The sequence below is a fragment of the Cygnus olor genome, chromosome 5 (genome assembly GCF_009769625.2).
Source record: "Cygnus olor isolate bCygOlo1 chromosome 5, bCygOlo1.pri.v2, whole genome shotgun sequence".
Lineage (NCBI taxonomy): Eukaryota > Metazoa > Chordata > Aves > Anseriformes > Anatidae > Cygnus > Cygnus olor.
In genome coordinates this window covers 4,513,083-4,534,727 of record NC_049173.1, presented here as the reverse complement: position 1 = coordinate 4,534,727, position 21,645 = coordinate 4,513,083, and the positions used below count along the sequence as shown (strand labels likewise).

Below are 21,645 nucleotides of genomic sequence, written 5' to 3'. Positions count from 1 at the left end.
TGACTGGGGTGCCGTACGCTGCTTGGCATAAAGGGACAGACTCCCAAAAGCATCTTTTCAGATCAGAGCTCACGTTTGCACAGCAATCCGTTCACCTCCATAGGACTTTCAGTTGAAGGACACTGAAGTAGCTCCAATCCTTACTGTACGTTGGGGCAGTTTACCTTAAGAGGAAGGCTCCTCTCCTCTCCATCGCTCCAAGGAAGCCCCGCAGTTAGCCTGGCCACGCAGTGCTCCGACTGCCCTGAGATTTGCATTCCAGTGATTTAGGGACATCAGAAGTGCCATGTATTATCAGAGACCCAAGAGAGGTAGATATGAGAAGCCCCACTCCCCCACCCTCACACTAACATGACCCAAGCAATTCAATTTAAGAGAACAATCGCAACCAACCACCCCCCTCCCACCCCTGCTTTGCTAGCAGCTCTTCAAGTTTTCGGGTATTTCCTTCCCACTGGTTTCAGTTATACCTGGCCTTTTTTTCCCCTTGCTTCCTTACACTCACTTTTCATTCTTGCCACTTTCTCTCCAGTTCGAGAGCAAAAACCTCTTCACAGCGCTCTGCACTCACTATCAAAGCAGCAGCTAAAGGCTATGGCTAACAAACCTGCCAGGGCACAGCGGAGCAGAGATCAAGCAGAGCACGTTCACAGCAGCAGCCCTGCAACTCAGCCTGCCCACAACATCCCAGCCCACCCACACCCTTCGCTCCCCCTCTGTGTCCCCAGAAAGGTGCCTGCTATCAGTTTCACCACTATTTTGAGAAGTGAGAAAGTAAAGTGCCCTCTACCAATACATTCAAACACCTTGCAGGTAAGGGGAGTAAGAACACGCAAAAGTTTCATTAAAAAAAAAAAAAACAGAAGACAACAGCATTTCTTAGAACTCTTTTTGCTAGCAAAAGATACAGAAGAAGGATGGAAAGCACCATTAAAAAAAAACCTTTAGCAAACCAGATGTATGCCCATTTAACCAGGGGCCATGCACACAACCACATCTGCAAATATACAGCATTACTCAGGAGCATGACAGCACTGCAAGTGCCACCTCTCTCCTAACCACAGACACCGCCCACGGCCACTGCCCCGGCAATAGGCAGACAGGGCAGCACCTCTGAAAATAAAGTTTAATTTGTTGTTGCACAACAGGAAATGGTCAGTGTCAACACAGCCCCAGAAATGCCTTTACTGACCAGCAAGACACAGGGAGGTAAATGAGTAGCAAGCCACCCCTTCCACAAGGGTCTGTAAAATATCCTGACCTAAGGTGGAGTTCTTTTTCAAGAGGTGAACTGCTCCAACGTCAGATTTCTCAAAATACGACAAGGAAACCCATATTTTCCTTCCATCCCTTTTCTATGGGCTGTTCTCTGAGAGCTCTGTAAGCCCGTTTTGCATCCTGCAATGAATTACTGTAATACATTCATTACAGAAGACAAATTCTACAAACGTGACTTTTATTGATGGTCAAAGCAGTACAGCAAACATTCTGGAGTAAGGATCAAACCCAAAGAAAGGCTTGCAAAGTACAGGTGTATTTTTGCCCCCAAACTGTACTAGTATGAGATTCTACATTTACCTACAGACCTCACCTAGAGGGGGGAAAAAAATACATGGACTTCACACCCACCACCAGCCAGATGTTCCCTATCTAGGAGCATCTGCTGGTGTCCGCAGCTCTTTCTGGCACACTGACATTGATGAAGTTGCTCATTTTCCTTAGTCACCTTCAGCCCCACAGTTCAAGAACAGGTCAGGAGCTCACTGCGTGACTGCATTAATTTAACTGAGATCAAACCTTTTGTGCAGGGAGCGTGTCGATGAATCAACTGGAGGAGCAGATCTCGAAATTCTCTCTGCTGCTTATAGGGAGCAGGTCCAGGCCAGGCCACTTCCAGAAACAGAAACATCGCCGCTTTCTTTGGTCTACGGACAGTATTTCCAGGACAAAAAATCCCCTGCTTTTGGAAATTTAAGCTTTACAGTTCACTTGTGCCTAACCAGCTCCTCAAAAACCATGAGACAGACTTAGCATTATTACGGTTACCAACTCTTCCCCACTACAGCAGAAGGGAAGGCTAAATCCATTAAGAAAAGAGGCAGATGTCTCGCAGGAAGGGCTGCTCCATTAGAATAGGAACCCTACTTTCATTAATTAGGTTGGATTAGGACAATAAAGTGATTTATGCGAACACTTTGGTTTTCTTTGTCGGTAGTCAAGCTGACGGACACCACACTGACGCGTGCAAAATTAATGACAGCAGCAGTGCCTTCATGAGTTAAATACTTGCTTTCTTGGCTGCTGGCCTTCAGTTTCTTTTCTAAAAAAGAACACCACTCAGGGACATCAGACAAAAGTTCTTGCAACTTGAAAGCAAAAGGAAGCTTTAGCTAGTGAGGAAGGAGTCCTTCTAAAGTGAAGAACGCATTTCCACTGGATTTCTGGACTGCCTGTCTGCCAGAGCCAGCAGACATCAGCTTATCACGAAACACACACCAAAAGCTCATGATTATGACACATTTTGCCCACATCAGGGAAGTGTGGCCACTTCAGAAGTTTCCCAGCAAATTACGACAATTTTCAGTCCATGCAACATTAACTAAAAACTAGTTGCAGTTTTATTCCGTCTCGACTTAAAACCCGCAGTAATCATCCAGAATTACTCCTTCTGCAGCGCCGTATTTAAACAACACTGAAAATTTACGCTGACCTCTAGCTACTGATACGGCTATTTATATATATTGTCCTCCAGCCTTTTGCAAAGAAAATAAGAGACATTATCATGGAAATTTTATGGGCTCTGTGTGCCACAAGAGGGGCTGAAATGAGGTACCAGAGCCACGGGCCAGCTGCTTAACAAGCCTGCATCTGCTTCCTGCCCAGCACCATGCAAGCCCATCCTTCAGTGGGCTTCCTTCCTCCCCTTGTCAGCAAGCATCTACACTACAACTGCAACATCTATGCTTTTGTTTTTATTATTTTTGGATACCAAGGCTAACACCTCCTCTTACCTCTAATCTTTCAGCTGTCAATATTCTCATTTCATTCCGAAATGGTTAAAAAGCAGCCCTCAAGAGTCAGTAACCACAGGTAAGGAAAATTAATGTCGCCACAAAGAAATGGACTGAGATCTGTACACAGCTCTCAGTACTCATTGCCAACTAATATTTCAAACACACGCAGGTGTTGTGACTACCTACAGGGAAAACTTGCCTTCAGTAGGTGGTAAGCTGAGCACAGCAATGCTGGTCTTCTGTTTCTAAGCTCGTGTTTTTCAAACAAAAACCACGAGCGTGTGAAAATATCACAAGTCCCCTATCGGTTTCGGATAGCTTTGTTTGTTTGTTAAATGATCTCAGTACTAACGGTGACAAATATTCAAAGCTGAGGGGGGAAAAGTTAAAAATACACATGTGACAGGTAATGAGATGAACTGTTTCTTTAGTAGTTGAAAATCTGTTAAAACCCTACACGTGTGGCACCGCCTGAGCTCATACCCGACCCGCAAGTCGCCTCTCCTCCATTTGTTGAGCACAAGGCAGGCCCTCTGAAACTCAAGGTAGACAGGCTCAGGGCCTGTGCAGACACAATCGCAGCAAATGCTCCAGTTTATTTACAGTTTCATGGCTTTCAAACATGCACATTTATTTCTTCGGAACCCTTTTGTGCTGAGGGGAACGGGGTAGAAGGGACGACACGTTCATTTCTTGGGCACATCCAAGCCACCTGCTCCACACGAGGCTGTGCGCTGCTACTGAAGCGATTTATCATTTTTCGACTCTACAGGCATACATTAAATTACCTTTTCCATTTGCTGAATTTGCCCTTGTGTATAAATTTTATATTTTACACAGCTGGCTAATACAGCGCCTGGTGCCCTTTCTCCAGAGGAGGCACCAGAATACCCCATTCCCGAAATCCTCTGTTTGGGTACCACAACAAGCGAGGGGCAAAAAAAAAAAGAGTATTTCTGGATCAGCTACTGTGAGGCTGGGTGGGTGCTGGCAGACAGCTGACCACACACAGTACACCACCTCTGTGCGTGCCCTTACTCCAGGGCAGGCTGCTCCTCAGACAGAAGCAGGCGTTTGAAATGCACAGCTAGGCTGTTGCCTGAATTGCAGGGATGAAAGAAAGATGGCCAAACCCATCATTACTGCAGCCCCACGTCCTACCTCGGCACCTAGGAGTCCTGACCAGATCTGGTAAAGCAACCCAAGTTGTTCTGCTTTGTAATTCAACATATTAAAAGCAGCTTGAAGCAGGTGCAGGTTTACACTAGCAGGGACAGCTATACAAGATAGTGCCTCGGGATCTGTTTTGAGAGTCACAAACTTTTGATGGTTGTGAATCAACACCCAACCTACAAAACCCATCAATCACTTTCCTCCCAGTCTGACCTTTTAATTTTTCTAACCCTTAAAGACTTTTAATTTCCCCTTCCATTTTCTTTTAAGTAACATCACATTGCAAGTGACCTTTCAGGCATCTTTGAAACGGAGCCTGTAAGCTCTCTTACCCTGGCCAGCTTGCTCCATTTCTTCCCTCAGCAGACAAGAGCTGGAGACAGCTCAGACACATGCCACAATAAGCCACGACGGAGTCAGATGCATCAACCGCCCACAGCATAACTGTAAACTCCCGAAGGCTCCTTTGGGCAAATTACTACCTGCACACTGCTTTTCATTGCAACTGCTCCAGAGCTGCCTACTGTAGTCCTGCACTGAGCACATCACACCTGATCTGGAAGCCCAGAAGACATACATTTACCACTGCCCTGCACTGAGTTTCATCTATTTCATGTGACTTGACCTGGTTTTGAAAAATCCAGGAAGTCTCAGGCTTCCAGGACGTGCATATTCCTGGAAATTTTGCAGATCATGTACTGAGAGCCAACAGTAATTTATTCATACTTAAAAAAAATAGTCATAGCACAATTTCTCATTTATTCCACCATGTATTCTCTTTTCATTATCTTCACTGTTCACTACAGAGAATATGGGACACGTCTCAGTGATGGGACTCAGTAGGTCAGTTTGAGTCCCAGACCTGACGATCTTGAAAGTCTATCCCAACCTAGATGATTCTATATAGATCCACCCACTGCATCACAGGTTAGACTTGCATGTACCCGTCAATACAGGTTGAAGTCATTTTTATTTTCCTTCCAGTTTGGGGGAATGGTTACACTACTTTTTGGAAGACATCTGTTCCCATTTCAACTTCAACCCACCACGCAGTCATATCACTGTCTAAAAAACGCATACAGGCATGAATTCGATGTGTGGATTCCGCAGGATATTTTATAGCCATTTGTGCAAAGAAAGCAAAACAGCCCAGGAAAGCAGGACCAAAGAGTCGGGACATACTCCTGTCAACATACTGCTTTTGGAAGAAGACCTTTTACTTTACAACGAACATTTAAGGTCCTCTATCTGCAACAAACAGCGAAGAAAGAGAAATACCTGAGCTACGCCAAGAGCCACAGTTCCTGGTCACACTGCTAGGGCTTCAGTAGAAATAAGGTTCACCACCACGGTGTAACGGAGCTGCTTCTCATCATAGCAAGGAAGCCTAAGAAACCTTCCCACTCAAAAGCAAGACAAGCTGAAGAGACTGGAGTTCTGCTAAAGCAGAAAATGCAGCCACAGCCACTTTGCGGAGAAATACTAGAAGGCTAAGTGGAATAGAAGCCTACTACACTGAAAACTATACAGAATATGCTGTTTGCTGAACTAAGATCACATGCTGAAGACCACTAAGATTTCCCCTGATGTGTGTGGCCTCCCAAAGAGGATACTGACCCTCAAGCCCCTGGCCTTAGTTCACTAAGGGTAGGATTTCTTCTGGAAGACTACAAGCCTCTAAATCAAAACATGATGGCATAAACATGATTTTGCCACAGCAGCTGGAGCACATCCCCCAAATCTGCCGATACACCCACCGAAGTGTCAGTAATTAGAGAAGGATGGAGCAGCATTCGTAGCGGCCGTTCTGGTGCCAACAGCCTCCAATTCATTTATATACATCACGAACAAAAGCAGCAGATGCCTGACTACTTACGTATTTGGCTATGCCAAGCACACAAAATAGCCACAAATCAGAATCCTTAACTAAAAGCACGTGAAAAAATAGTTAAAGTCCCCTCAAGGGTTTCTATCAATACACAGACTGAAAGATTTGTACACCCGGCGCATCAGCGGTGAATGCTTCTGTGAATCAAAGCACCCACGAGCACCAATCTAAGCCTGCCAAAGGAGAGCACATAATAACAAGATGAGAAGCCGCATATCATTCTGTAGCTTCCAGAAACCATAAATTCAATCTGACACAAATCAATTCTACATTAAGACAGCCAAAGACTCTCTAGACAGTTACCTTAACAGACCTGTTAAGCAGCTGTAGAAAAATCCCTCAAGAGGGAAAAAAAAGATGTGAAGTTACTCTTGCCAAAAAGCCATTTAGTGCTTATAGAAAGCAGTTACATTTTTTAAAGCCCAATAAGGGACAGAAGTTGCTTTCTAGACTTCACAGTACAGCTCAAGTATTGTCCCAAGAGAAGGCAATCTTTGACAGAACAAACCCAAAAGCATTCACTTCTTTTCTATCAGCCAGGTTCCTACAGAAAGTGCAACAAGTCACTGCAACAAACTGGACTTCAGCGTTCTCCTTACCACCAAAAAAAAATCCTGCAGAATAATTCAACTAGTACTTGACCAAGCTGGACAGACACTGTTGATAGCATCCCTCAGAGGAAAAGCAAATTAAGCCCACCTTAAAGCATCCTGGCACCTTGCATCCTTGCTGTAAGGCGTTTTGGGAGCAGAAGGTAGAGAAGGGGTACGCCTGTAGGATCTGTCTCCTACTTGGATGAAGATCGGTCTGACCAGCAGGCTCTTGGTGTACGTTCAGATGCTAATATCCAAGTTGAAGAAACAGCATGCCAGTTAATGGCATGCATCTTGTGTGCCACTTTTTTTTTTAATCTTTATGAGCCTACAGTAAGAAAAAAGTACTTCTAACCTTTGCAGTTATCAGTTATACATATTCCCAAGCACCTTCCTGTGTAAAGTTCAGAACTTACTCACATTCCTTACACGCGGCTCAGTATATTTAAAAAAAACACCGACGCTTTTTTGTTTAAACTGTTTGACTAAGCTACTGGAGTGATTTAAGCCATAAAGTTAACACACTAAACAGGAGTGAAAAATGCAATCCTGATTTATGCTGCTGCACAGAAGTTGAAAAATCAACCCGCTAACAAGTAGGAAGCAAGGAGCTTGCTGCACTCTTCGTGCAGTTGCCAAGCTCATTTCCAAACATAACTGGCTGCGAGCCCCTCTGGTGCTGTCTCTGGATCTGCGCAGAACTGACAACAAGTCTGGCCCTGATTCACAGGCTGTGTTAAAGAAAAGGCTATGCAGGGAAATAATTAAAGCCCCTGTCTTCATGCAAAGAGGCAGTGCCATGCCATCTCCTATCTGGTAAACTGCAGAGGACACTGCGAGAGAGAGGTACGCATCCCATTCCTGGTCACCCACCCCAACTACAAGCTGCTGCTAACAACCAAGTTCAGGATTCATTTATCAAAGTGTTTTGTCACTAGCAGTCACTTCAGGTATTTTTTACAGTCCAGGCTAAACAGATTTACAAAATAAATTCAACACTAATATAGGGAGGTTCGACCAAAAGGCAATTATTTAACACCTTTGCCTGTTTACCAACTTCGGTGTGGAATATGAGCTAAAAATTCAAGTATCAACAGTAAGCTACAGAGTAAAAGCAAGTACAAAAGAACTTACAAGAATGAAAGTACCTGTGCCAAGATATGGGGAATGTCTGCCATTAAACAGCTTCGATATCAGAGCGGAGCCAAAAAACTTTCCCAGTCCAACACTGACCACCTCTGTGACAAAAACACCACGTCCTCAGCCCCACCAGAGCAGAGCGCTGGACCTACCTCATCATTTGGGTAAACTTCAAAATTCAGGATGTGAAAGGGTGAGCACAGGGCAACCAGCGCCCAGGGGAAGTCAAGCCCGAAGATGGACATTTAACAGTGGCCACATCTGTTTCACTTCTGTCTGATAAAGACCACCGCAGCCCAGCACTAGTCTGAGCTGGCAGCAAATCCCTCCCTCTATAGCTTTGGGAAGGAATAAATTTAGCTTACACGAGATTGAACTGAAGGATATTCTGCAGCCCAATTCCCAGTGTTCACAGAAAGTAATTAGAGGATTAGTAGCCTCTATTGGTCTCCGTTCCTGTTATTTCCATCGTGTTCTCAAATTCAAGTTTCCTATCATTTTTCAGTAAGATTGATTCAGATAGGGGTGGGGAAGGGAAATCTATGGCCCTATAATTTAAATGCATTACGCCAGCTTAAAAACTGAAGCCACAAAGATTCGTTTTAAAAATAGGCAGCACTGGCATTTGGGTTTAGTAGGCTGTGCTGGATGCACTCGCATCCAGAAGTTACCCCTTATCTCTTTGTCAGTTTATTAAAATTTAAAGCAAGCTTTACAGAAAACTTGCTTTATACGAACATGTAACATTAGATAAGAGAACGTCTCTTCAAAATCCGGGCAGTTCACACGTGATTTTAGCACTGATTTGACCCGTGCGCATCCCTCCCCCAGTCACACGCACAGCCTCGCTCAGAAATCAGTGAGACAATCCTGTCCTGTGCTAACACATCTCCTCGGATGCACGTTCAGCGATAAGCTCAAGTTATCTGAACACGGGGTCAAAGTGATATCTCAAACCCTCTAGGTTCGGAAGCAATAAAAAATTAAATACATAGAAGGTACAACACAAGATTGAAGTCACAGTAACCAAATTATGGGATACTTCTCCATTTCTGTGGAAAACAGCAGCTGGATATACCGGATTTTGGATCCTATATTGCATGAAACAAATGCTGAGAAGAAATACTGAAGTGACACACCACTCTTCAGAGGCCCCCCCTCTGTAAATAAGGCATGGTTATGATTAATGCTCTAGAACAGCAATCGCTCCTAAGGATAAAGCAGTCTGCTTTTACATGGAGAATACAGATCTGGGAAACTACATACAGCAGAAGGTACTTCAAGTTCTTCCCCCCCACCAGAATGCCTGGGTACAAGTAACTTAGATAAAGGTTAATCATTTCTCCCAGTATTTACTGATTTAAGTCACGTGGTGGTTTTTTGTTGTTGTTTGTTTGGTGGTTTAAGCTACTTAGTTTCTTAAATCAGTTGTTTAAACTAGCTTTGAACAAGTCTGAAAATCCCCACCGCAGTCCAGCTCCTCTCCTGGTAGAGCTTTGAATCCCACCGAGCCTTGCGATCGACTATTTGGCACTCAGTACTCTCAGACTGCCCAAAGTAAAGAACATAAATGACTTCAAGATTATGACTTGCATTTAAGAATTCACAGATTCGAATTTATAAGCTACTGTCAAACAGTTTTAGTAGCAACATTGGGCACATTTCAAAGTTAAACCATGTCCCAACCACAATTTTCCAAGTTTACTAGTAGCTGCTTAAAAAAAAAAAAGCAAAATCGAAACAAAACCCCACCCAAATACTTCACTCGTTACCGCCTTCCACAGCACGAGGAGCCTATGACACTTGACGGTACGTCCGCCACACCACAGTCCAGGCGCAGCTCTGAACTTCCAGAAGCTTTTTCTCCAAGGCTACTGCTCCTGCCCGCTGGTAAGACAGGCATGGCTCTCCCCTGCAGGCACCACACGAGCAGGAGACTGCAGGGTAAGAGAAGAGCATCGCTGCCTACGCACTTTGCACGTAGCTGAGGAGATAACCGCTTGCTCACTCTCACTTCGGAGCCCATCAGCCCATCTCCTGCCAAAGGAACAGCTTGTGCAGAAGTGCCCTCACCTGTCTGAATCCCTGGGAGCTGAGCAAGCTGCTGCCTACCACGTAATGCGCTTCTGACAAACCAAGTGGTATGAAGGGCAGCCTATTCCATCTGCACAACTGGGTCTGAAACTTTGCCCCTCGACCGCTCGCGTTACACAGGCTTTCAAGTTCATTTGGCACACGAAACGAATACAAATTCAAGTGCTGTAAGCTACGGACCAACATTCGTAAAGTTTCTGAGCGTCGATGACTCTAGCGTAAAAATTAAAGTGTTCCGAATCACCCGATCGATGACTAAGTGTCTGCTGCAGATAAGAACAAAAGATCCCTTCCCTTCTGCAAGCCCGCTGCCAAAAAAGCTCCATCACCGCTTTCCGAAGAGCTGCTGCATAAACGCATTCCAAGTGCTGCATCTGGTATTTGCACTGTCCCGTTCCTCTGCCCCACCTTCACCTCCAGGCTTCTCTGCCCTCTGTATGCTATTGAGCAATTATCTATTGACATGGGCTGCGTGACTTGGAAAACTAAGCTGCACGTGTGATACATTAATTATATAACATATAAAAATACAAAGCACTGAAGTCACACGGCCTTGGACCAAATTCCATTACACATTTGGAACATCTGGATGCCATCCAAAGGAATCTTCAAGGACACAACGTACAAATGGTAGGTTTTGGGGTGAAATAGGAACCAGCTATCAGGGACTCCTAGAAACAAATATTATCTACATGTAAGAGATCAGGTTATTTAACGCACACAGCAGAAAACTAATGAATAGGCTTTTTTTTTTTCCCCCACCAGAAGAGATGTGACAGTGAAGATGAACTTGCAAAAATTGAACAGCCACCGCTTAGCTGAGCTAAAAGTGATTTAAAAATAGTTAACATGGGAAATCTGCACTGCAACCAACTGGTTCTATCGCAAAGTACAGACGTAAAGCTACAAAACCCAGCAAGATGACAAGATGACTAATTAATGACAACAGATGAAAGTGACAATCCAGATCAAATGCCAGAGAAAAATTAAGAATCTGTTTTTTTAAAGCAAAGATAGTAAATGGAAATGCAACGAAAAATATAATCTCTTCGAAGTCAGTAACTGAAGGACACGTCCAAATTTGCATTTAATAAAATTATAACTGAAGACAGCTTATCAGTTTGCATAACAAGCACCCTACAAGCTAGCACAGATTCACGTATCCTTTAAAAAAAGGAACTTAATAACACAGTATTGTTGGAAAAACAGAGACCACACGGAGTGCAACACCAACACAAAAATTCTTTTATATACAGATCATCACACAGGTAGCTAGCTTTATTTAAAGAATTACTTTCAGAAGACCTTACAGGAACTCCTGTTCAGTTCTTCTATAAACACCTCAGGAAGGATGTCAGTCTTTGTCTCTGTAACTGAACGTACTCCCCATCTGCAACATGACTTCAACTAACTTACTGTCCCAGAATGTCTTGTCCAACAGACCCCTTATAAAAATAATTTCTATACTGATTCTCCCATACTTAAGCTCTGTGATAATTTCATTCCACAACTAATTTTTTTCCAACTACCTTAATTTATCCTCATATGTCAACCTCAGTTGTTTTTATATATGTAATATATTCATAAACAAATAAGTCATTTTGAACATCTTTTTGCCAAAGTATCTTATTCTGGTCTCTTAGTTTCTGTACATGGCAATTGATTGAAAATCATTTTCATTCAAGAGATTCGCTTTAAGTTCAGTCAGCTAGGATGGACAGCACAGGGATCTGAAGTGATAGCAGATGCTATAGACAGAAGTTTATAGAAGATAATAAACCACTTTACACTACATACAGTACTGTTCCAATTTTTAATCTTTCACAGGTTAAATGCAAGCTTCAGTTTGAGGAGGGGTTTGGTATTGGAATTTGTTCTTGAGCCTCTACAACAACAGCAAATAATCTCTTAAATCTCTGCTTTGTTAAGGACAGACTGCATCTGCTTTGTCTAATGAAGCACCAGAAACAGAAAACCCAACAGCTGAGACTCTTCCTCCACATCCATGAAGGCACAGGCTTTTACCTCCTTCCCTGCAATACGATGCCTCCGCAGAGCTGAACCAACAAATCACATATGGGCTATAAAGCCAGTAGCTTCCTTTAATCTTCCAAGACTAAAGCTTCCCAGGTTTTCCATCCACATTGTGCACACAGATATTACTCCCCCTCAGCCCCAGCCCAGCACTATCATTTTCTACACCCGAAAAAAAGCCTCAATTTTGGCACTTACTCACAGCCACCCTTAATTTGTTTTTACAGCATCCTTTACCCTCCACATCCAGCTTCACACAATGCTAACAGCGCCTACTTTAACACACGGGAGCATCTTCCATCACTGAAGACCACACTACAGTTACTGTGGTATGACTTATTCCCCCCCAAAAATAGACTTCGAAGAAAACAGCAAACATCTGCTTCAGAGCAATCAAATACCTTGGAGCACTTAAGGGCTCTTTTGGAGAAATCAATATTAACTAACTCAGAGTTTAAAATTTATATATAAAATATATCTTAAAGCCAGGTCCAATTTTCCCCATACCAGACATCTTCCAATTTCATCCAGTTGTTCTTGTAGTGGTTTTATAAGCATACTGTTTGGCTAAAATCTTCCTCAAAACTGATCCATGCCAATTTGATCACTTCAAGATGGAATAAATCATCTTCCTTGTTAGCTTGTTCCAATAGTTAGCTATTCCCTAGCTAAAAAGCTTCCCATTTGAGTTGGCTTCAGCGTCTAGCTCTCGTTATCGACCTTCCTGGCAGAGCAGGATGCCTTTCAGCATCCCATGTGCTCGTGGCTGCAGGCTGCATGCTAACAGCGCTCAGCACCCCGATGAGCAGAGCAGAATGTGCTTCAGGGAGCTTCGGCGTTCTGCCAGCAGCACGCTCAAAGTGCCAGGCAGCTGCTGCACTTCAGAGGCAAACCTGCGAGCCCCTTTCTGCCATGCAAGCGGCAGTTTCTCCATAGATGCAGTGAGCGACTTCAAAAGCAGCTAGTTTAGGCCAGCGGTTTTCATTTGATGCCATACAAGTCAGTCTCTCTCTTCCTGCCTTCACATCAGTTTTGCAACTCCTGTTTGCATCCTCTTCAGTTTTCTGAAATGTTTTCAAAGAGCTGACACCAGAACTGCACACAGACTTCTGTTAAGCAGCCTCAGACTATACGATGCTACCGTTCCCTTACCCCTACTTGCCTTTTTATCTCATCCCGGAACTGTTTTACCCCTTTTTACCGATTGTAGAAAAGTCTAGTTTCCAAGATACAGTCCCTACAGCAAGAGATTGGGACCTGACTGAAAGCCTCTAAATATTTAGCTTTGATAGTTGGATTAAAACTAACATGCTTTTCCTTTCTCTTTTTGAAAACCTCCATCACCAACCCACCTAGAGCTCTCTACGCAGCCACCTTTATTATTTGCTCTTCTGACAGATGAGCTGCTACTGGCTTTGTGAAGCTAGGGTAGGTTCCCCCCGCCCTTCAATTTCATATGGTCCATTTAAGGCAGCAAATTGCTTATCTCTATGGAATCCCATTAGCAACTGGCTCAGGAAATTAAGTTTCCTTAATAATTTCTTGGGATTTAAATGAATTAATAGTCAGCTGATAACGGTTAAGATATTAACACCGCACAGCGCTTCTTCCTATTTCTTCTTCATTTCTCATACCAGAATATAATTGGAAAAAAATCTTAAAGAACGAGGAAAATACAACACACAGGTTATCAATCAACTGTCCTCCCATTTCTGTGCACAATCCGCACTTCACAGCATCACACGGTACTGTGGGACACTAGCAGTTATTTCATCCCTCTCAGTTAAAAACAAGTAAGCTTCTTTACATTCCTTCTTTGCATTTACCATAGTAACAGCACAGTTAGGCAGCTGAAACACAACAACTTGCTCCCCACTACATGCAAGAGGGTATCGGTACAGTTAACCAGACAAGCTTGCGTGCTGAGGAGCTGCAGAAATGAGCATATTATTGACAAAAGCACATTACCCACAGAGCTGCATCCACAATACACCATATCCTGTACGTGGCATCGTAACAAATGCACCTACGGTCCCTAATCATCAGTTACCTTGTCATGCTCCCAGCAGACCACTGAAACTCTACAGGAATTCCCCCACTGCAATCACTTACCGAGCCAGCACCGGCTCGCTCTTTGGCCACTTCAGATTCCTGAAAATACACCCCGTTACAAGTGTTTTTCCTAGTATTCAATAGACTAAGACTCACTTTATAAGCCTCCTGTGAATACAGACACAACATTCTGCTTTTTTCCCCAAATACAAACACATGCTTGTGAACAGAGATGAAAAGACACTGAAGAGGTGCTGGGCAAGCTTTATCATCCCCACCTGCCTTTGGGAAGGAAACAGAGCCAGGCTCTTGCCTGTTCTTAATAAACTTGAAAGAATGCCTCGTTACTTTGACTACGGGAAAGATACCGTAAGGGGCACAACTAATCAAAATCTACGAGGAACTAGATCACGGCATTCATGCTGTGCCCCTGTCCCCTTCCTCAACAAACAGGATGGCAGAGTAATTTAGAGAACCACATTTCTCCTTCCTACTTCATGTCCTTTCTGAAAGCGCTCCTTATTGTATCAGCATTTCATTTCTGCAAATCCTCAGCAAATTACAGAAATGCCACAGAGTTTCTTCTCCAGTGATGATCTGCAGAGATTCCTTGCGTTATTCTGTAGGCACGGAAGGAATTTCTCTGGACTAGAACCTGCTGAATGCGTTTCTCACAAATGCTACTTAGCACACTTATCGTGGACCGTCCTTTGGGTGCTCTAAGTTGTCTTCAACCCAGATGACAACCCCGGGTGCCAATAAAGTTAGGGTCATCCTTCATACAGTCCTGTCTTCCACTGAAATGGAAGAATATAGTGTACAACACCAGGGTGTTTAGTTTCCACTGCCCACAGTACATCTTTCCCCTCCTCCTCCTTGCTAGGAGTCTGAGCAAGCTGGGATTTGCATGGTGCCAGATCCATATATTGACATCCTCACCACAACATGTTCTCTTTAAGGGAAGTCTATCCAAAATATTTGTCTAATTACCTCTATTTCTAAAAATAAATATTGAACAATAGGTAGCATTCACTTTCCAGGCATAGGCAAAGCATTGTAAGTTGCAAATCATGACTTCAGTAAATTCTTTCGAAAAGATTAGACATTCCTTTGCCAAATTGCTACAAACATATATAGGAATTAAATATTTGTTTGCCTGACTTGTACTCAGCTCTTAACTGCTGACAAAGATACCACCATACACACTGGGGAAAAAGAGAACTATGCCCCATGAAAATGCATAAGCAAAAAAAAGAGCAGTCATTAAAGTCATAAATGAAGTTTTAGTATGAATTATATGCAGTTTAATCAGTTTAAAGGGTCTTAAAGTGTCAGACGCCCAACTGACATATCCTTACACTGGGGAAAGCACAAGCATCAGCTAGTTTTGGTGCCTATAAACTAATGCATCTTTATTAAAATTTTGCTCTAAGACTCAAACTTTGATTTTGATAGCTAAAATTGTCAAATGAAAGAAGGTTTACAAAGCATTATGAAAAGATAACGCATTACCTGAAAACAACCGCACAACTGTGATGTGTAACTAATTGCCTGCAAGATCTGAAGCATTAAATTCCTACCCTCGGGGCAACAGATTATCAAATCTAAAACTTCAGGAGTCTGCTTGAAGAGGCACTATCCCATCATGAAACTGCTGAAGCATAAGGTTTCAAGGGTTAAAGCACTGAGTACCTGTCAGACTGTATTAAGCAATTTCAGAAATACACCAGTCTATAGCCATTTCAGAGATGCAATTGTCCCTGCCTTTAGCTGATAGCAGCAATGAATTGATGCAGCAACACAGTTGAGACTTTTGCTGTATCGCTATCAAACAAGTGGATTTGAAGACTAGAAAGTCTGCCAGAACTTGCACAGATTCTCCTGTTGCTGTAAGAACAGGAAAAAAAAAGATTGGTTAGATGTTCAATCTGCAAGAGTGAAACACTACACAGGAAAATATTTGTTTTGTCTGCTGAAATCCAGAACTTCACAGCGCTGGGAAACAGAGGCAGCTGAAGAAGAGCCACTTTAATGACACCCCAGGGGAATACAAAGATAACAATAATTGCAGCTTTGTATCACTGCACATCAACCTGAGTAACTTCTGTTAGGAAGTTCAGACTTTTTTTTTCCTCCACAAATTAATGCACAACTGTTTTTTAACTAAAAAATAAATAAATAAAATACAAACAAAAATTACACAGCACTCATGGAAAAAGCATTCATAAAAGAACAATGTGTTAGAGTTGTGAGAACAGGAGGACAGACATGCCTCCTGGAGCAAAAAGGCTGGGTTGTTACCATGAAGCTTTCCCAGTGCAAATGCTACAGGGAAAACAAGCTGAAATCCCGTCCAGCTCTGCAAAGACTTATTTTATTTGTGACACCAGGAGATCACAAGCCAGTGTTCTGCCGCTAGACACGCAGATGACTGACACTTTCTGCTCAGACCGGCTTCCAAGCCAAATAATAGTTTTGAGGAAATGATAGCTATGAAAGAACAGCATGTATCCTGCATTTTTCCCTTCAGTAGCAAAAGGCCCCAGTACCAAGAAAAACAAAGACAGCAGAGGAGCTTGAAGTCAACTGTAACATGTAATTTTTAATGCTTGCTTTGGTGCATCTTAGGCAAAGCACATAGTGATTTTCACTACAAAATAGTCAAACGAAGACAATCTGGTGTAACTAATACTCTGATTACAGGAGTATATTTACGACTCCAAGATCCTTCTTCACCCTTCAAAGAAACACAAAGAAGCAGCAACGCAATAAAATCACCTTCAGCCCTGCAACTTCTTGCTTTACAGAGATCTGTTTATTCAGGAAGGCTCAAATCTAGAAATTCTGGGAAGGTTTTGAGGATTTAAGCCACAACTGGCAGCATTCAGAACTGCTTGCATGCACACAGTCGTTGCAAACAAACGAGTAGGAAAGCAATTAGTAGAAAAGCATCGCTACGGTTTAGATTAAAGTATTTTTCTATGCACGATATTATATGCAACCATTCTGCCAGCACACACCCTTCTCTTTCTGTTACTACATTGCCACAGCCTGTGGTAAGAGACGACGGAAGAAACCTGCTATAGCAAAAACAAGCGTCTAGTTTTGCCAGCTCAAGACGAAAATAAATAGTCAACTGCTAGCACCACGGAGTGATGGATCGACACGGTGCAAGTGTTAGCGGTACGGCTGAAAACTGGGACACAGCCAGCCTCATTTCCTGAGCAGGCTGCTTTTTTACCTCGTGTACTCCAGTAGAACAAGGCAGTAAAACAGCAGCGAGAGCTAAGCAGCGCATGCATGTTTTAAATATTGAATGCAAAATGAGAAGGAAAAATCTCTTTAAAAACCTGTAAGTAGAGTTTTGACGTTTTTCTCTCCAAAAAGACAATTTTCAGTGCATTTTTCTAAAAAGCTCAGCAAAGGCACCTCACTGATGACTACAATAGGCCAACCAGGACAAAACCTCATGACCCCTGGCATCCCTTACCCATGACAAAAGAGCACCGAGTAGAGGACCACGAGACAAGCAGTCGACAGGGGATGGGAGTGGGGAGGTGTGCTGGGAGGCAGAGTAACTGCAGAAGGGCTTATTACTACCTACATACTGTATTTATTTTCAGAAGATGCACAGCAGATTATGTGTAAGGGGAAATGACAAACTGCAAGCTTCTTTTTCACCTTATTTCCACATTGTCATCTTGACATAAAAAAATAAGAGTGCATTCTTTTAACACTGTTACAACCAGACCCTGCATTCCAGTTGTTAAAGTATTTAATGCAATATATCCCCCCACCCCCCAAAATTTCGAATGCTTTAAAAATCCTGGCACCTTGGAACTAGCTCCCAGCCTAGCAACTCCGCAGCGATTCGCACAGAGCGCCACATCAGAAAGCAAGCCTTCGCCCTGTCTACACACACAACCAACCCAACTGCATGCTTCACGACAAGACAACCAGCCCCAGACAGGTATCGATCTCAGTTTCTGCCAAAAGCACTTTAATATAACCACATACCCTGTTTTTAAAGGTAAGGGTTTCCCACCCCCAGTGAAAAGTGCGGTATATACTCAGTCAGCAAGGCACAATCATAAATCAGAGTAATACAGCGCTGACCACGCCAAGACATTCAGTAGGCTTTCAGTCTTTCTGCTCCGCATGCAATTGTTTGCTGTTGACAACATTATGTTAGCCTAGCATCAAAGAATAACCTCATTCCACTCTGTCTTCTACTAGTCTGCAGGAAAAAGCACTCAGATACCACGCTGGCTGGTCAGCTGGCACTAAAGCAGCAGATTTAAATGCAGAGATGCTTCATGAGAAAGGGTTACAACTGGAAATCACTCGCTTCCACGCCTTGGCTGCAAGTTACCTTCAGCACTAGTCACGTACCGTGGGAACAAGATGAGTGAGGTATCTAGACTAGTGCATAAATAAAACAAAGATAAAAGGAAGTGCATAAGCAGCAAACCATCACATCAAATAAAAGTGAACACTCTGGACAGCAACTGAATTGAGACTGCAAATCCTTACTACTGAAATGAGGAAATTTTAATTTTAAAGAAAGTCTTTTTATCTTCATTGTCCTTCAAATACAGATTGATGCACAACCTGAAAAGTTACACAAGTGACACGGAAGATACATTATGTACCTGTAGCAAACATTACTGAGTGCTCTCTCCTTCCTGTTAACAGAGCCTGAGAAACCCAAGACTGAAGCAAATCTTGAACCACTGAACAGAGTGAGGGAGCCGAGGCACCTGTGATTTGTCATCTTTCACTCACGCTAATAATTCAGTTCACAAATTGCCAAATGAAAGAGCAGTGAAAGCCAGTAAATCACTGTATTTAGGACAGAACATCCGGCTAATAAAGCCAGCCCTAAATGTGAACAGAGCTATGAATGTTTAATAAACAATTCTGGGTGTGACATTTCCTTGCAGAAGACTTCCTAGAGTTCAGAACAAGGAGAACCTGAATCATGGCAGGAATACGTGGGGGGGAAAAAAAAAAAAAAGACTCTGCAGATGTTCCTCGACTGTTTGGCAGAACAGCTACTGAAGGACAACAGATTGCATAATGCTCCCCAGAATGTCAGACTGCCACTGCACCCAAACTTGCTCGAGTTCCTTCTGGAGTCACCTTCAGTTGTGGCTAAGCCTGAGATTACAGCAGGTGAATTGCAACGACCTTCCGTACGTACCTGATGCCAAAGCCGCTACCGAGCCAGCGGAGCCTTGAGCAAAGCTTGCTGTAAAACAGCATATGCTGCTTGGCCGAGCCTCCTTCACCGAGACAGCAACACCAACTCAGGCTTGGGCATCTCCACGTGCTGCAAGTGTTGACACAGGCACGAGCATCAGACAGCCCCAGTCACAGCGGCCTCAACACCCCAGTCACCACCTTAAACAGGAGCTGCTGAAACAGGTAGGCTGCCGAAGCGCTGGACTACCTCTGTTGTACCTCCCTCTGAGCACTGCTGCAGTGTTTTGTCTTTAGCTAGTACACAGTGGCTTATTCAGAGCAGTGCTAGGCAGGGCTGATATGCTTACAGCTGGGAGCAAGATACTTGGGTATCAGAGATCAGTTAATACACTAATAATGCTCTGCCACCAACACCGGGGCTGCGCGCTGTGCGCCAGGCTGAAACAGGCAGGATTACTGCGTCGTGAAAGCTGTAATGTCTGCTTGTTGAGGCAGAACTATCATTTCTCAGTATTTGCATAGCCTGCAATCCTACCTGAGGCAGATATACTGTTTGTTACATTCCTCTTTTTTTTTTTTTAAGTGATTTGTTTGAAGCCATCTAAACCTTTGACCTAGGAAGATGTCTCTGCACTCCCCTTTCAAAGCACGCATTTGAGTACTTCTAAAGCTACACGTGGTTACCTTCACTGCCACGAAATAAAACAAGTTGCTACTACAGTCTGAAAAAGCCTCAGTCACGGTATAGAATGGTGTTCCCTTGTCATCAGTATTTGGTATTCATATATACATACCTGCACACACGGTCACCATTATGCCTAAAGTTTAAATCAAACTATTTTCTACACAAAACTGAGTGTTGTCAGGGAAAAGTCAGGGCCCTACTTCTTCATCTTAGCAATAAAATCTTCATCTGGAAGAGGATGCGACTGCAGAAAGGGGAAACTCCTCCTAAAGGTGACGGAATGGAAATTTCTCCTAAAGGTTTCATCACTTGATTAAGTGATGAAATGCCTCTGCTTTACCACCGCTATCGCACAAATGTTGATTTCCAAAGCCTTGGACGGTGTTTCACACCAGGAGTCTATATCCAGTGAGCAGAGCCACAAAACAAGGCGAACCGAAATGAAAGCAGACAGGACAGCAGGAAGTACGCAGATACCAAAAGAGAGATTATCAATCCTAGAGCACCATGGATTAGAATTTAAGCTTGGATGCTACAAAGTACACGTGGGAGGAGCAAACCTGATCTGTCAGGATTTGGGGATGTTCCTCAAGCCCAGTCCTTGAGAAAAAGCCTTCTGAACTTGAACGTCTGGAATTAAAGCCCTGCAGCAAACAGGAAGAAAAGTGTTCTGCCAAAGGATTTAACTGTTAGATTGTAAAGGGGTTTTGTCCGACATCCAGTGCTGGAACAAAGTACGCTACTGTAGGTCAAACAAAGAGCATATACTCCTGTTTAAAGTTAAAGAACCCTCTACCCAAATTTTACAATAACAAGTTTATTTCCATTGATTTAAAGCCACGAATCTTTTCTGTCAAAAAAGCTGTATTATTTAAAAAATGATTTGAACGCTTTCTTTTTTAAGCAGTATTATTTAAGAAATGATTGGAACGCTTCCATTTTTTTTTTCCAAATCCCTAAAATATTTCTACAGCAAAAGCCATAAAAGCAGTTTACAAAAAATTATGCTAAACATACATTGCACCATCTACATCTGCACATTACGCAGATATTTCACAGAAACACTTCTGGAAAAAGATTTCAAGTTAATGAATGGAGCTACTGTGACTCAAGAGACAGATTTTTCACAATCTACTTGAGATCTTTAGTAAATGTAAACATCCAAGGGAATTCAGATATGCAGCTTTTCCTCTTTGAAATCCTTTTTTTATTTCCCAGAAAAAAGAAGTTCCCCAGGAAGAGTCCTGTGTTTTTAGATGCATCACGAGGTGTGTAATACACACAGCTCTAGCACTATGTGCTACTCTAGTACAAGGGTACTCAAATGTTATGTTGAAGAACAAAAGTATATTTTGTTGAACAAGTAAACCATAGCTGGTCCTTCTCAGTTACAGTCAAGATTGTATGAGTGACATTTTAAGAGAACAGGGGCAGTCTCTGCAATAAATTGCCAACATTTTGACTTACAGCTTCTTTTATTACACTACAACAGCAGCAGAGTCATTTTTGTGATTAAACACCACAGAAGAATACGAGAAAGCTTTGAGGGGGAGGGAGAAGTTAGGAAGAACACTTTATGAGCTATTAGTTTTGCAATCCAGCTTTCCAAAGCCAGTTTTTCATTTGGAACAAAATAAGAGCAGCTGCCCGTGCTGAAGTGAGGTCAGCTTTGTTCCTGCCTGCCTCCCACCTGGACCACCAAGGCACTGCCTTATTGCTGACCCGCAGCACTGGAGGATTCTTTGGTGGGCTGAAGCAGCGAGAAAA

At 43.0% G+C, this 21,645-nt stretch overlaps 1 protein-coding gene and 1 long non-coding RNA gene across 2 annotated transcripts in view; one reads left to right on the top strand and one right to left on the bottom strand.

Moving 5' to 3' along the window:
• PELI2 (pellino E3 ubiquitin protein ligase family member 2) overlaps nucleotides 1-21,645 on the bottom strand; it is a 77,225-nt gene that overhangs the window by 20,900 nt on the left and 34,680 nt on the right. The window lies entirely within an intron of this gene.
• LOC121070888 lies at nucleotides 87-2,438 on the top strand. The gene is made up of 3 exons (XR_005820277.1): nucleotides 87-311; nucleotides 533-813; nucleotides 1,809-2,438. It is a non-coding gene; the product is annotated as an uncharacterized LOC121070888 (long non-coding RNA).